Genomic DNA, 17,553 nt, shown 5'->3' with positions numbered 1-17,553 from the left:
CGAATTGAAGGAAAAGCATGGTCTTGCAATGGCTGAACTGCAAAAGGTGATGCACAGTTGGACCTATTCCCTAAGTCTGCAGTCCGTCAACTGATAGAGTCCAACTCGTCCATGCTGACCAGATATCCTATATTAATCTAATCCTATTTGCAAGCATTTGGTCCATATCCCTCTAAACCCTTCCTATTCAAATACCCATCCAAATGCCTTTTAAATGTTGTAATTGTACCAGTCTCCACCACTTCCTCTGGCAACTTATTCCATACACCCACCACTTTCTGCATGAAAAAGATACCCTTAAATCACTTTTATATTTTTCCCCTCTGACCTTAAACCTATGCCCTCTAGTTTTGCACTCCCCTATTCTGGGGAAAAAAAAGACTTTGGTAATTCACCCTATCCATGCCCCTCATGATTTTATAAACCTCTATAAGGTCACCCCAACCCCCAACCTGTGACGCTGCAGGGAAAATAGCCCCAACCTCTTTAACCTCTCCCAGCAGCTCAAGCCTTCCAACCCCAGCAACATCCTTGTAAATCTTTTCTGCACCTTTTCAAACTTAACAACATCTTTCCGAGAGCAGGGAGAACAAATTGAATGCAGTATTCCAAAAGTGAACTAACCAGTGTCCTGTAGAGCAGCAGCATGACATTCCAACTCCTGTACTCATGCACTGATCAATAAAGGCAAACATACCAAATGCCTTCTTCACTACCCCGGCTATCTGTCAGTCCACCTTCAAGGAACTGTGAACCTGCACCCCGAGGTCTCTTTGTTTGGAAACACTCCCCAGGGCCCTATCATTTAGTATGATCTGATCTGATTTGCCTTACTAAATGCAACTCCTCACAATTATCTAAATTAAAATCCATCTGCCACTTCTTGGCCTTGAATTATTTTAGGAGCATTAATAACTTACAATAGCAAGCAGATTGATCTGTTATTTAAATGTGCTTGTTAGAAGCAGCTATTTGCAAATGAACAATAGACAACCCATGCTCATCTATGAAAAATGTGTACTTTGGGATGTCTTTAGAGGTAATTATGGAACTTTACCCCAGTGGGATAGGGAACTACAGACAGTTTGAAACGGTGAGCCTATTGCCGTTCTTTGCAGTAAATGCAACCAGTGTTGGCCTCCTGAGCCACAGCAACTAATAGTTAACACCACGTTGACCCACCATGGCATTAGTGGAGAATTACTTCAGAGCTATATCCGAGCATAGTGGAGATCTAAAAAAACGCCTGTTAAGCAATATCTCAGTTGGTTCCAAAGTAAAGTTTTGGAACTGGAGACTAGATGGCAGATAGCCCCCTCACAAGCAGCCAGTTCGATGAGGAAAATCAACGGAATAAAGTGGAAGAGCAGAAAAGAAAAAAAATTAAAGGTTCAAACATTTTCAGTTTTTTTTTCTACGAGCAAGTTTCCATTACATTAATTGGTCATTCATTCTCAAGTTTCATCAACTTCATCACAGCCCAAAAGAAAATTTATGTAGCACCTATCTCATCTTCAAGATGTCCAAAGGTGCTACACAACCAAGGAGTCACTTTGAATAGCCATTGTTGCAATGTAGAAAAACACAACAAGCAAGTTATGCTCAGCAAAACCTGAGCATGAGTGAGATAACTGGTCAATTCATCTGTTTCATTAATGATGTTGATTGAGTGACTAAAGTTGGCCAAAGGTACTCTGCTCTTCTTCAAATTACGCAGACCTGCGAGGGCAATTGGAGCCTCAATCATCTAAAAGGTGACATCTCCAATAACATAATACTCCCTCATCACTCCATTGAGACCTATTTTATTAATTATCACAGAAGTTCAGTATCTGGCATCCTGCACTAAATATGCTGCTGTGTGATCAGCCCAAATTTCCCAGTCCATGAGTGCTCCCATTATTCTTTCATTTCTACACAGGGAAAAAAGACATCATTGAGGCAGCACATGTTAACGGTCAGAGAGGCAGGGAATTCATATCAATTAGTCTAGTGAGACCAGCAACCCCTTTCTACAATGTAACTCATTTTTATGGCAAATTACCTCCCTTTGTTCTCATAATGAGCAGATGCCATCATTTCTGGCTTTTAAAATCACAAAAGCAGCAAATATATCACATGATTCAGTCACCATGTTTAAATATCAAAAGTCCAAGACAATGTATTAACTTAATAAATCCTTACATTCACCATCAGGTTTATGTTTGAGAATAAGCAACCTTGTATTATTTGAACAGAGATTTGGATACTCAGTAAAAACTTTCAGGCTATTTTTAATCTAGTACTCTACTGTCTTTTTGTATTTTACCTGGAATGTCATTTCCCAAAATTCAGCTATCTTTTGTTGGTACAAATGGTAAAAATGATAGTGTTAAGGCTATTTGTAGAATGGTGGTTATATTACTGGACTAATAATCCAAAAGCCTGTCATATTTATCTAGGGGCATGTGTTCCATTCCCACCGTTGCAAGTGTGGGAATTTAGAGTCAATGAATTAAATTGAAATGAGAAAGGCTATTATCAATAATGATGACAATAAAATTATCAGATTGTTATAAAACACATCTAAATCACTAATGTCTTTTGATTCTTCCATCCAACCTGATCTGGCAGGTATGTAATTCCAGATTTGCTGACCTCTGAACTGGCTTAGCAAGCCAACAAGTTTCATAAAAACAGACACAATCATCATTTACAGATTCCAGGAGCTTAAGCTTCCAACCCATCGCTTTTAGACTGTAGTTAGGTAAGGACAATACATACTGGCCTTGTCAGAAATCTATAGACATTGAATGAATAAAAATAAAACATTTCAAGATAGTTTCGGAAACTGAAAAGTGATTGTTGAACTTTGAAACTATTCCATTCCAACTATGTCTGTGATGTTGTGTTTTAAAATTGGAAGTAGTAATTATGATGTTGTGATAGAAAGTGTATGATTTATAGGTATATTTTATTATTATTTATTTTTGAGTTTGGATTTTTGAATTTGAACTCTGTTGTTTGGATATTGTGTATCTCTGAAGGGGTTTCATGATTAACTTGCATTTCTGTAGTCATGGTAATATCTCAGAGGGGGTTTTGGGAGTTAATGGTACTTTATTCACATTGGGAGAGTTTACGAGCATACAAAATAAAAATTGTAGTGCACAAAGCTTTCTCATAGAGAACTCTGGAATTTTTTGGGCTTAGGGAAAACACCCATAGTATGGAAAACAAATGTGGGATACCTATAAATAGTTCGATTCATTCAATATTATCTTCATTTCTTTTGTGGTAAGCTTCTGTTTTATTGCTAAACTTCTTTGTACAGCATTCGGTGTTTGTGCTTCAGTGAAAGACCATTTGTTTAAACAAAAATAAAATGATCTATCAAGCTAGATTTCATTCTGGATCTGACTTCTCCATAATAACATCAGTTGAGATCATAATATTTTTGTAAATCTCAAAAATATTACAACACTAATTGCGTGACTTGAATATTTATCCTCAGCTAGGCCTGACACAATAAAACACAGCTTAGTACCAGCTACTTATAAAGATCTGCAGATTGAGAAACATTTTCATGTTGAAGGCACCTCTGTGATGGGTTCTGTCAGTCCTCATGCTGTTTCGTAGGTGGTATAATGCCTTGCAGAGGGGAAAATAATATTTTGCATTTCAGCAAGCACAGCTCCTGTCAACTGAACAGCATGTGACACTTGCATTTTTGTTTGTGGTTCTCGCTGTCTCACCAGGCAGTGATCTCAACAACCTGCATCACGGAAGGGAGTGCTGTAGTAATAAGGTTAACCCAGTGAACTCTCAGTCGGAGATATTTTGACAGGTTGGCCAGCTAATCACAGTTTCATATCAATGGTAACTTAAATCACTGTTCCATTAGAATTTCTAACTAATTGTGGTGCACCTGCCTCTATTGCAGATTTCTAAAGCCTTAGCAATGGCATTCAGTTGAGACAGATATCAATTAGCTGAACAATAGTGACAGACCAATCCATTCTTTTATATTTGTTCCCAACGGGGAATCTCAAAATCATTAATTTGATTTTCTTTTTATGATCTACATGTAAGATTGCAAAATAATCAGTGGAAATTTTGGCCACTCCATAATATCAAGCAACTACTACCCAAGTTAGAGATCTAGGACAGTGTTGAGGTTGAAAGAATGCCATATTCCAGAAATTTTTTTAACTATGGCATTAGAAGGAACAGTCCATGGGGAATGAATATCTGGGGAGTGGCAAGAAATGCATCTGTATCCTTGTAATACATATCACATCTACCAGCTGATCAAAGGAGGAGCTAATGTGAACACTGCTTGATTAAGGTAAGAGAAGGCAAGAACATTTGATAGTGACAGTCATTCAAATACAAAAGGAAAGTACTTGTGTAGATATAATGCTGTCCAAAGAAATAAAACAAAATCTGGCTAGAGAAATACAAATCCAAACTGTACTGGACAATCCTTCTTCAAGATGGTATCGGCATTGGCAGCTTCAGTTGACGGGTTATTCTTGGAGTTTGTCACCCTGTTCAGATTTGTTTCCACCGAATCGAGTTTCCCATCTTGCCTGGGACTTGCTTGGGGCTAATTTCTTGACTTTCAAGTTAAAGTCATTTCTGATGATCTTTGACCAGATGTTGTTTCCACTGCTGGAAGGCCCCTGGTTCCCAACTATACTCTCTAAGCCTCCTCCACTTTTGGAGTTTTACATTTTGGTGTCAGAATATGGAAAACATTGTCAATGCTGCATTTGTTTCTCATTTTCTCAGATGCTCCCATAATATTATTATTTGTGTAATTGTAGCATATGAGCCCAATGTAGATGACAAAACAAAATGCATGCCTTAATCAGGTTACTGCGAAAATCAAGGGAGAACATGGAAGTGATGATGTCAGGGCATTGTCTGGCCTCAGTCCAGACACTTGGATCTGGTCAGCTGGCTACTTTGGGTGCTCAGGGTCCATGGTTTTGCATAACTACAATCTGCGAAATTGGTCACAACCAGTCCTGAAGATCCAGATTTAACAATCTGGAGATTAGCCATAATTCAATCAGGGGTCTGCTCAGAGGTTGGGCAGGGGTCTTGTCAGTTCATCAGTTGGGGCTGATAATCCAAGTCAGTCAGAGGATAGGCCATCTGTCCCGGGGTGAGGGTGGGGGGTCTGTACACTGTCAGTCTGTAGGGGTTCTCAGGGCCTGCTGCTGTGGTGGGAACTCTGGAGAAGACAGTTGTGAGGATTGGAGGCAGCATGCTGGGATAATACTTCTACAGGATCCAGCTCATTGTACAAGGTTGGGAGACAATAGAGCATGGGACAGTATGAAGTATTGCTGGAGGGAGGGGGCAAGTCATCAACGTTCACTGCCACCTTGGGTTGGGTGAAGGGGCAAAGAGAGTAATGAATCATAATATTCAGCATAACTAAGCTGTGAGCCTGGGCCTCAGTGTTATAAAGTGGAGGTCGACACCCCCCTACTCTGATAACTAAAACCGAAACACCCAGAAAGGAGTGCCTCACCCTATAATCTGTTATAAAGGAGTGGGTAAATAAAATAAACCCCTGACATTCACTTTATAATCAACAAGTAACAATTTATCTGTGTAACTCTAACAGTGAACAAATTAGCTAAACTATTAACAAACCGAATAAATCCCTTCTAACAACTAACTGTTCCTAAATAAAAAAAAGATTATAATGGTATGCTGTTCCAATAAATACAAATCCCACTTATGTAAAATAAATAAAAATTAGAATTTAGTCTCTTGAAATTACAGGCAGGTGACATCTTCTGGAATGTTCTCTATCTTCTCCAATGAATTTTTCTGTCAGGAATGCCTTCTCCGTTGAATTTTTTTTGTCAGAAACATTGAGTATTTGTGCAATAGGTACTTTTAATTTAGACGGAGCTTACTGTAAGGTTGAAAGAATTCAGTGAGAGCCAATTATTCTTTCTTTTCGAGCTGAGAGCTGTCCTCTTAGCAGATGGCGGCTGGCTTTCTCACGATTTTCCAAATGCCCTAATCTTTTATAACCTCGTGACCTATCAATTTCTTGAAACAGAATTGGTCCTACGTTGTAAAAACCATCAGATTTAAATTTAATTGATTTTTAGTACCTAAGGGCCTAGTTTAAATTAATTGGCAAATTTCAAAAACCTGCTGTCTTGGTAAAAATGCTGCTTTGCATGCTAACAGTACAGCCTTTTGATACAAATGTTTCAATTCAAGTGCTCTGTGCATCTACAAAGCAACAAACATCCTTTTTGAGTCTCTAAGCATAGAAAAAGCTCATCTTTTAAAGGGACTATGCACTGCTTTCCCCATAACATCTTACAGACATCAACATTTTACAAACACCAAGTTCTAATGCCCTGCCTACCAATCCATGATGACTCTGCCCAACTACGCAACACTCAGGAGATAAGTAGGGAAATGATGAGCTAAATGAAAGAGTGCAATGGAAGTATGGGAAGGCTCAAACTCAATGGGCGTGACAAGGAGTGGGAGACAGAAAGGAAAAAGAAGGTTTGGGGAGTCACCTAGATTGACAGGCAGCGCCTACAACTTACTCTGTGAAGGCTGCTGTGTTCCCTTCCATCCACATACATATCCCAATTGTGCCACTGAAAAGAAAAATCGCTACCCATGCGCCCATAGTGGGCAGAATAAATGTTCATCTTTAAGGGATTGCTTCTACTTGTGAGAGATGTGAGTACCTTCAAGAGGAAATTGCATGAATCAGCCACTGACACAGTACATGTTAAAGACATTGCAGATTTCTGGTTGTGAACTTCATACAGTGTCCAACAATATCAACCACAAGTTCTCACCAAGAGCAACCTTGACCATGCAGTGGATGATTACAATCCCTACAAATTTAGATCAAAATTGCATTTGCCTTCTTAATTACTTGCTCTACCAGTAAGCTAACTTTATGTGTGTAATGCTCAAAAACAGCTAGATCCCTTTGCACTGGAGTCCCTCTCCATTGATTTAATAGCATGTATTTAATTCTTTCTACCAATGTGTATGATATCATACTTTACTATATTAATCTCCAACTACCACGATTTGCCCATTTACTCAACCTATCTATAGCCATTTACAGGTTCCTTGTGCCCTCGTCTCAACATGCGCTCCCATCTATTTTGGTATGGTCAGCAATTTTGGATACATTACATTCTGCCCTCGTCTAAGCCATTAATACAGATAGTAAATAATTGGGGCCCTTGGACTGACATTAGATGTATTCTACTAGTTAGGTCGTTCAAATCTGAAAAAAACCCATTAATCTTGACTCTCTGTCTTCCGTGTACGAGCCAATCCTCAATCTATGCTAATACATTACCCCCAAGAACGTGAGCTCCTATCGTGTGCATTAATCCTGGACAATGTGTGGCCCATTTGATTAACTAACTTGGATTTTAGTCAATGATAATTCTATTTGGCTTGTGGTTAGTAGTAAAACTATCACCATCAAGTTACTGCTGAGAAGTATTTTCAAATGGAGCCTTCAATGGTTTCTTATAAGCGATTGTAAATAAATTACTGCAGATTAGAGGCAGACCGCATTCACAGAATTGACCTCAGATGCTAAGCGCCCAGATTTTCTTTCTGGCAATAAAGATATAGGACAGATGTCAGAGGTAGTTTCTTTACTCAGAGAATAGTAAGGGAATGGAATGCTTTGCCTACAACGGTAGTAGATTCGCCAACTTTAGGTACATTTAAGTCATCATTGGATAAGCATATGGACGTACATGGAATGGTGTAGGTTAGATGGGCTTCAGATCGGTATAACAGGTCGACACAACATCGAGGGCCAAAGGGCCTGTACTGTGCTGTAATGTTCTATGTTCTATGTCAGGAAGTCCAATATTAATAAGCAAATAGAGCTGTCCAAATAAAGCTTTGTTTCTGTGACTTGTTCACCTATGTGTTACTGTCATTGTTGGGTCAAGCGTTAAAAAGTTTTGACACAGTTCCTGAGTTCTGAGATCTGTTTCATTGCAGATTTTTTAACATGATTATTCGCGTACTGCGTTAAAAATGACAATAAGAAAATCAAAATGGGGAAGTAGAAAATTGATGAATGTCACAAAGGGTGACGGAATACCTGTTTGGGAAATAGTAGATTTATCGTAATTACACCATTAAATCAACAATTGAGATCCTCAATAGGGCAAAGGGCAGGCAGGCCACATACTCCTGCCCCAGCCCTGACAAGTCAGGGGCAAACATGTAAACAATGCGAAAACCACCTGTTGATTTAATGACTTAACTGTCAGGGAATGTACAAAAATATTGACCACTTGATTAAGAGCAATGATTTAGGAACAGAGGAGAGAAGATTGTTGAGATAAAAGATTCCGATTTTTGAATTCCTAATGCATTCCCCTCGTAACAGCCCTTCTCCTTCTTTGAACCAGCTCATCAAAAGCTCCTCGCTGTTGAATGTTCAGTTTGTCAAAACCCAGCTGGTCAAATGCACATGCTGAGATTCTCAGCAAGCAAGGGCGAGGAGCAGAGAAGATTGAGTATTTAATAACTCAAGGAATATAAACTTCACAGTGGCTGCTTCCCTTCAGTTCCAGTGCTAATTAAATCTCTTTCACCTAAGAATCCCAGCTCTCTCATTAATTCATTTTCTGTGCATAATATGAGTTGATCTAGCTGTGCTTTCAGCCCTTTCAATCTTCTTTCATTTCCAGATACACATCTTTGTAAATTCTTGCTGGTCACAAATGGCTTGGATTTTTGCAACACCTGACAGCCTCTGCACCATTGCAAAAATATCGGGAGAGGCGAAAATCTGGAAAGCATGCCCTTGAAAACGACACAACCATTTTGGTGGTAGTGGGGGCAGTGGGTGGTGCAGAATGCTTGTTGAACTTGTATATTCCAGGGAGAAAACTGTAAACAGCTTCTTCCAGTCATACTTGGTTTTGGTGATCTTGGTACGTAAAACATAATGTGTACAGATTAGGAGCAGTCCAGATATGTGCAGGTTAGATGTTAGCCATAGGAAATTCAGTGTTACAAGGATTGGGTGAGGTGGTGAATCTAGATGGATGCTCTTCAGAGGGTCAATGTCAAATTAATGGGCCAAATGGCCTGCTTCCACACTGTAGGGATTCTATGATTCTGTGTGGAGTCCTTTGGCAAGGTGGGCAATAGATTTTCATGAATGAGCATATGTTTTTAAACAAAAACAAAATAGATACCTAGAACTGTACTTTCAGTTTTAGTCCATTGGTCTGCCTATGGTGGACATGAAAATGTGTTAGCACTGTAGATGCAAGGGAAAATGATGGTTGATAGAAGCGTTGGTTGGCAGGAGTTGACACTGAATTGGCAGAGGATCATGGCTCGGCATCGGGGATAAGAGGGCTTATGGAGCACTAGCAGGGATTCTTAGGTTAGCATGGGGAACACCATTGACTGGGTGGGGGTTGACATGGAGGATGTGAAGGGCTATTGAGGTGGATAGTAAGGCATAAGTTGGCATGGAGGGTGTGAATGAAAATGTCAGTCAGGGGAGTCATGACTAGGGATGGCATAAATGAGGCATGAGCATAATGGCTCAGTGGTTAGCACTGCAGCCTCACAGCGCCAGGGACCCGGGTTCAATTCCAGCCTCAGGCGACTGTCTGTGCGGAGCTTGCACATTCTCCCTGTGTCTGTGTGGATTTCCTCCGGGTGCTCCGGTTTCCTCCCACAGTCCAAAGATGTGCAGGCTAGGTGGATCGGCCATGTTAAATTGCCCATAGAGTTCAGGGGTGTGTGTGGGTTATAGGGGGATGGGGATGGGGATGGGTGGGATGCTTCAAGGGGCAGTGTGGACTTGTTGGGCCGAAGGACCTGTTTCCACACTGTAGGGAATCTAATCTAATCAAGGAGTGAGGGGTAAGGCCTGATGGGAAATTTTATATTTCTTTTGAAATCTTCAACCTAGAACCCTAAGGCCAATCCATGAAAAAAAACAACCAAGCCAGATGAAAATTTCCAACTTCCAGTCCACTTTCTTCTGCATATGGTTTGCAGAGCTAGAAAATGTCCCAGATTCTACATTCCTCACATGGAACTAAAAATGCAGGTCTATGAAGCTATTTGTGTTTGAGCAGTGAAAATCCTCAAGGCGCTCTTGTTTTTCTGATTTGTAAGGTATATCTCTGTGGCTGGTGCCATACATCGTGTGAAAACGTTAATTGTGCAATTTTCTGTAATTTAGAATATTGGTCGACGGCTAAGTAATATTTAGTTGTTCTTGCGTTCAGTTAGTTTGTTGCAATAACTGTGTTAAAACTTGAAACTTTGTGCGATTCCTTTAAGTTAGTCATTTTGGATTCAAAACTCATCAGTCTTAATGATGAGAGGGTCTAGGCCTGAAACGTCAGCTTTTGTGCTCCTAAGATGCTGCTTGGCCTGCTGTGTTCATCCAGCTCCACACTTTGTTATCTCTAGTCTTAATGGTGACCTTTGTAGTGATTGTAACAAGGTCAGCTTGCTAAACCTCACTGAGTTGGAGTTCCATGACTGGGGTGTTTAATCTGGACCAGAGAGCCATGGGTGACATAGAAAGGTTCTGTGTCAGGGATACGGCGACTGTAAGTGCCTGACTCTGTATGACACAGTAGGGAGGTCAAAGACTGTTCATTTGTAAATAAAGGGTGACTTGGTGATGGTATACCAGCCTCTGTAGAGTTATTTCAACCGTAACAAAATTTGTAAATATATAAGGAATCATTTGCAGTCATACTATACCTTGTCACAGCCAAAATTGTTTTATAAGTATTTACTTTTAAACAAAAGGAAATGGGGTGATGCTAGTACACTAAAAATTAAAACAGAAAGTGCTGGAGAAGCTTAGCATATCTAGCAGAAGAGAGAGAAACAAAGTTAATGTTTCAATGATCCAAAATGACGCTCCTTCAGAACTGAAGACAAGTAGAAAAGTGATAGATATTTAGTAGTAGAAAAGGGCTCCTGACATTTTTCCACAGACAAAACTCATCATTTTTCTACCTCACTTCAATTCTGAAGAAGAATCAGATTGGACATTGAAAAGTGAACTCTGTTTCTCTCTCCACTGTCAGATCTGCTGAGATTCTCCAGCATTTTCAATTTGCTTTTTTGGACATTTATCGTTACTGTCATGTATCTAATATGATGAACAATTTGCTAGCAACCAAGTCCTACAATAGCACATGAACTGAAAGACTAGATCAGGTCATGTTCAATGAGGCTGGAATTTCCATGAGAATATTGGGAGAACCTCCTGGTCCTCATCACATACTTAATTATATCCACTTGAACCAGTGGAATAAGCAGGTGGAGCTTTCATTTATCAATTACCTGAAAGACAGCATCTCCAAGAAATGCAACAATCTGTCAACATTGTTTTGAAGTGTCAGGTAATATTATGTGTTCTAGCCTTTAAATAGGTGTCAACTTTCATGCTTATGACTCAATTGGAAAAATACTGCCAATCAAGTCAAGATGAGTGTCATGGACCAAACGTCCACAAAACATATCAAAGAGAAAGCCTCGGCTATCTTATTTCAACGTATTTAATGGCAAGTGTAAGTTGCTGCATTTTAGGTGTGGTTTGATCGGTCAAAAAAACTAGGCTTTAAGCAAAACATACTTTATTCTTGCACCACAGTTAAAATAGAAACAAAAAATAAGAATTGGCTTAACTTTAACTCTATCAAATTACTTAACAAAAAAATTATTTAATTACTACTCATCATTTCTACTACTGTTCCGATAAAGCAGCATCCCATAAACACACCCTTGGCAAAGGCAAGTTCAGCAAAACAAATTTCCCTCACTTGTTACCTCCCCAATCCAGGAGAAGGCATAGCAACACAATGAATTTAGCAGCTGAGAGAGAATTCAAGCTTTTGTAGCATCAGGGAAAGAGTGAACTATATCTAGTAGCTTCAACTCCAAAACCCCAACTTCAACAACTGAAAGCAAAACTAAAACCTTAAATCTGTGTGAGCTTGACTCCAACCACTCATGCTTTTGTCTAATTTTTCTAAAAACCCAAAACTAATCACTCTGCTTTCCCTGGAGCAGACACCTGGGCACTAGGTTTACAGCACCCCTGTTGAAGAGAAATAGGACAAAACACATTCCTCTAAAAGGCACATATTGTCACAATTACACATTATTTTTCCCCAAAATTATGTGTCTATTCTAATCTCGCCATCTTACTAAATACACTTTTCTGTGTTCTGTTATGTATTCACATAGGGTAGAAAGTCACTTGGTCATATCAGTTTGGCTGACAAAGTGTACAGCGTCTAGTATTCAGTGGCACTGTAGTCAATTGAATTAAGTAGCAGATATTGTGCATAATGTGCAGCCGATCTAATCAGTCTGTGTAATTCTTGTAAATGATTCATTTACTGCTGGTTTCCAGTGAATTAGCAGGAAATTTGTCAACTTTAGTTCTCTCATAAATATTTCATAATGATGTAGTGTCCAACAAAATGGGTTTCTCAAAGTTATAAAAATACTTCAGTTAGCAAAATAGATCCTACAAACATCTATCCATCATTTTGTGATTCTTCCACCTTACTTCGCTATGGTAAATACACTTTTATAAATCTTCCCCTGGTAGATTAGAATTACTGACATGGTGAATTCACAATATGCATTCCCATTTATAGGATTTTAAGTCTTTTATATTGTAATCACTGCCTTCAACATTATTTTTCAATAGAAAGTGAACTTAATTAGAATGCAACTCTAATTACAATTCTGTTAATGATAAATTGGACCCAGATCAATATCAACCTTGACACCTCTCATTGCAAAATCATACCTAAAATAACTAAGAAAGAAATCATATTTTAATTTCAATTTATTAATGACAATCATATACTACAAATGAAACAGTTCTGGAATCTAAAATTGTTTCAATACAGCACTTGAAAATTCCACTAGTCCATCCTGACCTTGAGATTATTGGCACTAACATCAGAGCATTCACGAATTAATTAAAAACAACTTTTTTTGGATACAATTGTGCTCTAAGTTAACAGCAGCCTGATATGTGTATCTTTTTGTTTCTATTTCTCTCTTTACTTCCCTCATAGGGCCTTTCTTCTTCACTTTTATCAAAGCTTATTTATAGGCAGTTTTTACTCCATCATAATAATTTACGTGAGTTTATCTATGACATAAATCATAAAAAGATCATCTAGAGTGGCAAGTAAATCTAACAGATACCAGGCATTAATTGAACAAGCTGTTGAGAAAATTTAACATCCAATACAGGGCACTTTATCCCATTGGCTGGATTTTATGATCCCTTAACCCTTCTCCCTTGTGTACTTTTGGCAGGGTCATCTTCCATATGAAGGTGAGTAAAGTGGCCACTGCTTGCCTGGTGACTGAGTGATTTCAATCCACCTTTACGAAAGAGTTGGTCAGTGGAAAGCAAATGAGGGTGGGGAAACCGCTTTTTTCCAAAGCTTGTGGAAGTCTAGAAGGAATGGTGATGTGGATCTAATACACCACCCCACTCCTAGAAAGATTGCACTGAACCCTCCTTTTGAAACCCCCAAGTTAGGGTCCAAAACCATCCCAGTCCTTTTTCCCTTTCCTAGGGTTCCTGATACTGCCCTGGCACAAAAAGACCCAACTTAACCATCTCTAGTGAAACTTCTTCATGAGCCTTCTTGTAGACCCAGCAATGCCCACTACTCTCCTGTGGCACTGCTGGGACTGCAAGAGCTCTTTGCAAACTATGCCCTGTCTTGGGTTGATTGATATTATTGGTAGAATACTTGAATGAAATGAAATAATACAACAATACAATAATTAAAGTGTTAGCTTTTCATTTCAGCGTTCCACTTGTATTTGCCCACTCTGTGTGAGTCTCGTGAATAGAAAAGATGTTGGCTTTGTCCATTCAACAACTGTGCCTTCTTCAGGCTGAATATAAAATGGCACCATGCCATTAGTTACTGGTATGGCTGCAGTTTATCTAAACACATAAGAAACACATCAGAGCGTATGAGAGTAACTTGTGGAGCTGACAATGAATGTGCCTATGTGTCATGCCTACATTATGTTGTAAATGTGTACTGTGAATCTCAATTCTTCTATTGTAATTTTCTTCTGTTGTTTCCATTTCAGAGAAGGCATAGCTGTAAACTTACACATCATTTCATTTCAGATTGTATAATTAGCAATGACAAAGCCTTTCTTTATACAGCCACATTTGAACTATTCACCTCTCATCCAAATCATCCTGCTCAGCCTGTGACTAATGCATTAACCTAATGAATCTCCAGTGAATGCAGCATGACTCCCCTATACCTGTTACTTTCATCAAACATGTTGATTGTTCCGGCAACTCAGTTCATATTTGAATGTATGACTCCTTCAGAGAAAATCAAACAGAATAAAACAATTGATTCAGTCCTTTGAAGGTCTTACATCAGACAATGTTGTTGTGCTAATCCACGTATTACCACTTCACTTTTATAGAGGATTAGTATTTATTATTCCTGGCTCATGAGTGCCAGGTAGAAAACTAATGAAGGCTGGTGTAGGTTCAAAAAGGTTAACAGCTTAAAATGGGACGTGAATGTAGGATAATTGAAGGCAACAAGTGCAAATGTAACTGTAGCAGAACTTAATGTTGTCACAATTTATGTTACATATGTCCCCAACATTTGTTGGGGTGGGGGAGCATGGTACAGGGAACACACGGTGTCAGGGGTGGTGTAGAGATTAACCTTAATAATGGGGCATAAAAAGGCCAGTGGTGGATTGGCAAGCCACTTTGCGACTTGACTGATTTTCATTTCCACTTGAGTAATCCATCTGATTCAAGAGGTCCCAGATTTTTCTGGGGATTTTCCTCAGGTTTGATCAGCACACTTGGTAAAAGCTAAGTCTCATGCAGCTCATTCTAGTGAAGGCATTACTGTTGAGCTGCCTGCCTTGTCAGGAGTGTATAATTGGGGCAGGGGTGCTGCAGGATGTGGGTAATGGAAGAAACTTTTCATAAATTGTGCATTTTGATCATGGCTCCTACAAGCCACAGTAGCACTCCAATTTCACTGGCTGAGGAGGTGTTTTAAAAGGCAATTACCAAACTTCTGTTGGAGAATCGTGAGTGTGCCAGGATTCTGCCACATTCCTTGGCAGGAGCATGCATACTCCCTGGCAATAGACTTTACAAAGTCACCCTCAGAAGCTGTTGGGCCCCTAAGTTACCTATTCAAGGGGCCAGATAAATTTAGTCTTGATTCTAGCAAAAGCTTAGGGCACAGATATTACCATCACTATACAGTGTACCGTGTGCTATTTCACTCCCAACAGCCAGCACAATGGTATACACTCCTAACTCTCTAAAAACAGATACAATCTTGAAGAAAATAATTTTTCATATTAGTTGCACATGACTTATAAAGTTCTTTTGTTTAAAAGAAGACATTTTTATTATGATTGTATATCATTTCAAACAATAAATATTCACATTTGTATCGGCAACTTTTGGAAAACATGACTCTAAATAACCTAAAGATCTAAAAATTTTCTGAAGAAGGGTCTAGGCCCAAAACGTCAGCGTTCCTGCTCCTCGGATGCTGCTTGGCCTGTTGTTTTCATCCAGCTCTACACCTTGTTATCTCAGATTCTCCAGCATCTGCAGTGTCTACTATCTCTAAATATCCTCAGGTCCTTTGTAATCAGTAATTTCCAAAGATGGAGTCCTCATCTTTTACCATATTTCAGTCCAAGGTCAATCGGAACCCAGAAGAAATATTGGCCTAGATTTTCTGCAGGATAGATGGCAGTATCTCATTGGGACCGTGAAGAATCCTCGATGTAGCAGACTTAAGGAATTGCTTGGGAAATTGAAGATTACACTGGGCAATTTCTCTACACCACAGCCCTCAGAAAATAGCTAATGAGATCTGACAATTTGGAGGGCTTTGCTACGGTTAAGTAAATTGTTACTCAGACCACTTACAAACCTAACCTGATAACCCTGTCTCCCTACCATAAGAAATAGGAACAAGAGGTGGCTATTCATTCCCTCAGGCCTGCTCCAACATTTAATAGTATCATGGTTGATCCGACATTCCTCATGTCCAGTTCCTGCCCATAACTCTCAATTCCCGTACTTATCAAGCATCGATCCAATATCAGCCTTAAATATATACAAGGACCCTGGGCCCACAGCTCTCTGTGTCAAAATGTTCTAAAGACTCACAACCCTCTGAGACAAGAAAATTGTCCTCATCTGCATCTTAAATTGCCTAAATACTGAGACTATACCCTCTGGTCCTAGATTTTCAATGAGGAGAAACAACCTCTCAGCATTTATCTGTCAAGCCCCTTAAAAATTCTATATACTTCAATGAGATCAGCTTTCATTCTTCTAAACTCCAGTGAATAAAGGGCCAAACTTTAGCTTTTGGTCATAAGACAATCCTTCCATACCAGGGATCATTCTAGCGATCATTCTCTGAACTGCCTCCAGTGAAATAATATTTTATTAAATTAGGGGACCAAAATTACTCTAGATCTGGTCTCTCCAGCCCTTTCTACAGTTGCAGTAAGACATCCCTACTCTCATACTCCAACCCGTTCGAAATAAGAGCCAACATTCCACTAGCCCTCCTGATTACCCGCTGCCTCTGTGTGCGAGCTTTCTGTTTAGTGTACAAGTACCCCCAAGTGGCTCTGTGTAGCAGCCTTCTGCAGTTTTTCTCCATTCAAATGATATTCTTCTTTTGTTCTCCCTTCCAAATTGAATAACTTCATATTTTTTCACGTTATGCTCTGTATGCCAACTCTTTGGCTACCTACTTAGGAAAATCTCTCAGTAAACTGTTTCCCTTTCATAATCTGCCACTTGCTATTGTGTCATCTGCAAATTTTGCTACATAACATACACTTCCTTCCTCCACGTCACGTACAGCTATTATAAACAATTGGGATGCAGCACTGAGTCCTGTGGATCTCCACTGGCCATGGGTCACCAACACAAAAAAAATCTCCTTATCCCCACTCGCTGTTTCCTGCCGATGAGCCAAATCCCAATTCATGCCAATATACTACCTCCAACACCATAAGCTCTTATGACAACTTTTTGTGAGGTACATTGCCAAACATCTTCTGGGAGTCCAAAAACAAGACAGCTACAAGTTTTATCCAAGGTAAACAAACAGGAGGGTGGAAGAACACAATAAGACAGGCAGCATCTGGAGGAAAGTAGAAGTCAACATTTCATTTATTATCCTTCTTCATGACTGGATGTGGTGGTGAGGGAGGTGCAGATAAAGAGATCCATCAGGTACCTTCCCCTGTAACCGTAAAAGATACAACAACTCCCTACACATCACCTCCCTCACCTCCATTCAGGGCCCTAAACAGCCCTTCCAAGTGAGACAGAGCTTCACCTGCACCTCCTCCAACCTAGTCTACTGCATCCGGTGCTCCCGAAGTGGCCTTCTCTATGTCAATGAGACCAAACATAGACTAGGGGACCATTTTATTGAGCATCTTTGCTTG

The 17,553-nt window shown here is 39.6% G+C and overlaps 1 protein-coding gene across 1 annotated transcript in view; it reads right to left on the bottom strand.

Annotated features, from left to right (window-relative positions):
• LOC125465260 (protein crumbs homolog 1-like) overlaps positions 1 to 17,553 on the bottom strand; it is a 175,965-nt gene that overhangs the window by 138,040 nt on the left and 20,372 nt on the right. The window lies entirely within an intron of this gene.

The sequence above is a fragment of the Stegostoma tigrinum genome, chromosome 29 (genome assembly GCF_030684315.1).
Source record: "Stegostoma tigrinum isolate sSteTig4 chromosome 29, sSteTig4.hap1, whole genome shotgun sequence".
NCBI lineage: Eukaryota > Metazoa > Chordata > Chondrichthyes > Orectolobiformes > Stegostomatidae > Stegostoma > Stegostoma tigrinum.
The sequence above is the reverse complement of the archived record's forward strand: the minus strand, read 5'-3'. Positions and strand labels throughout refer to the sequence as shown.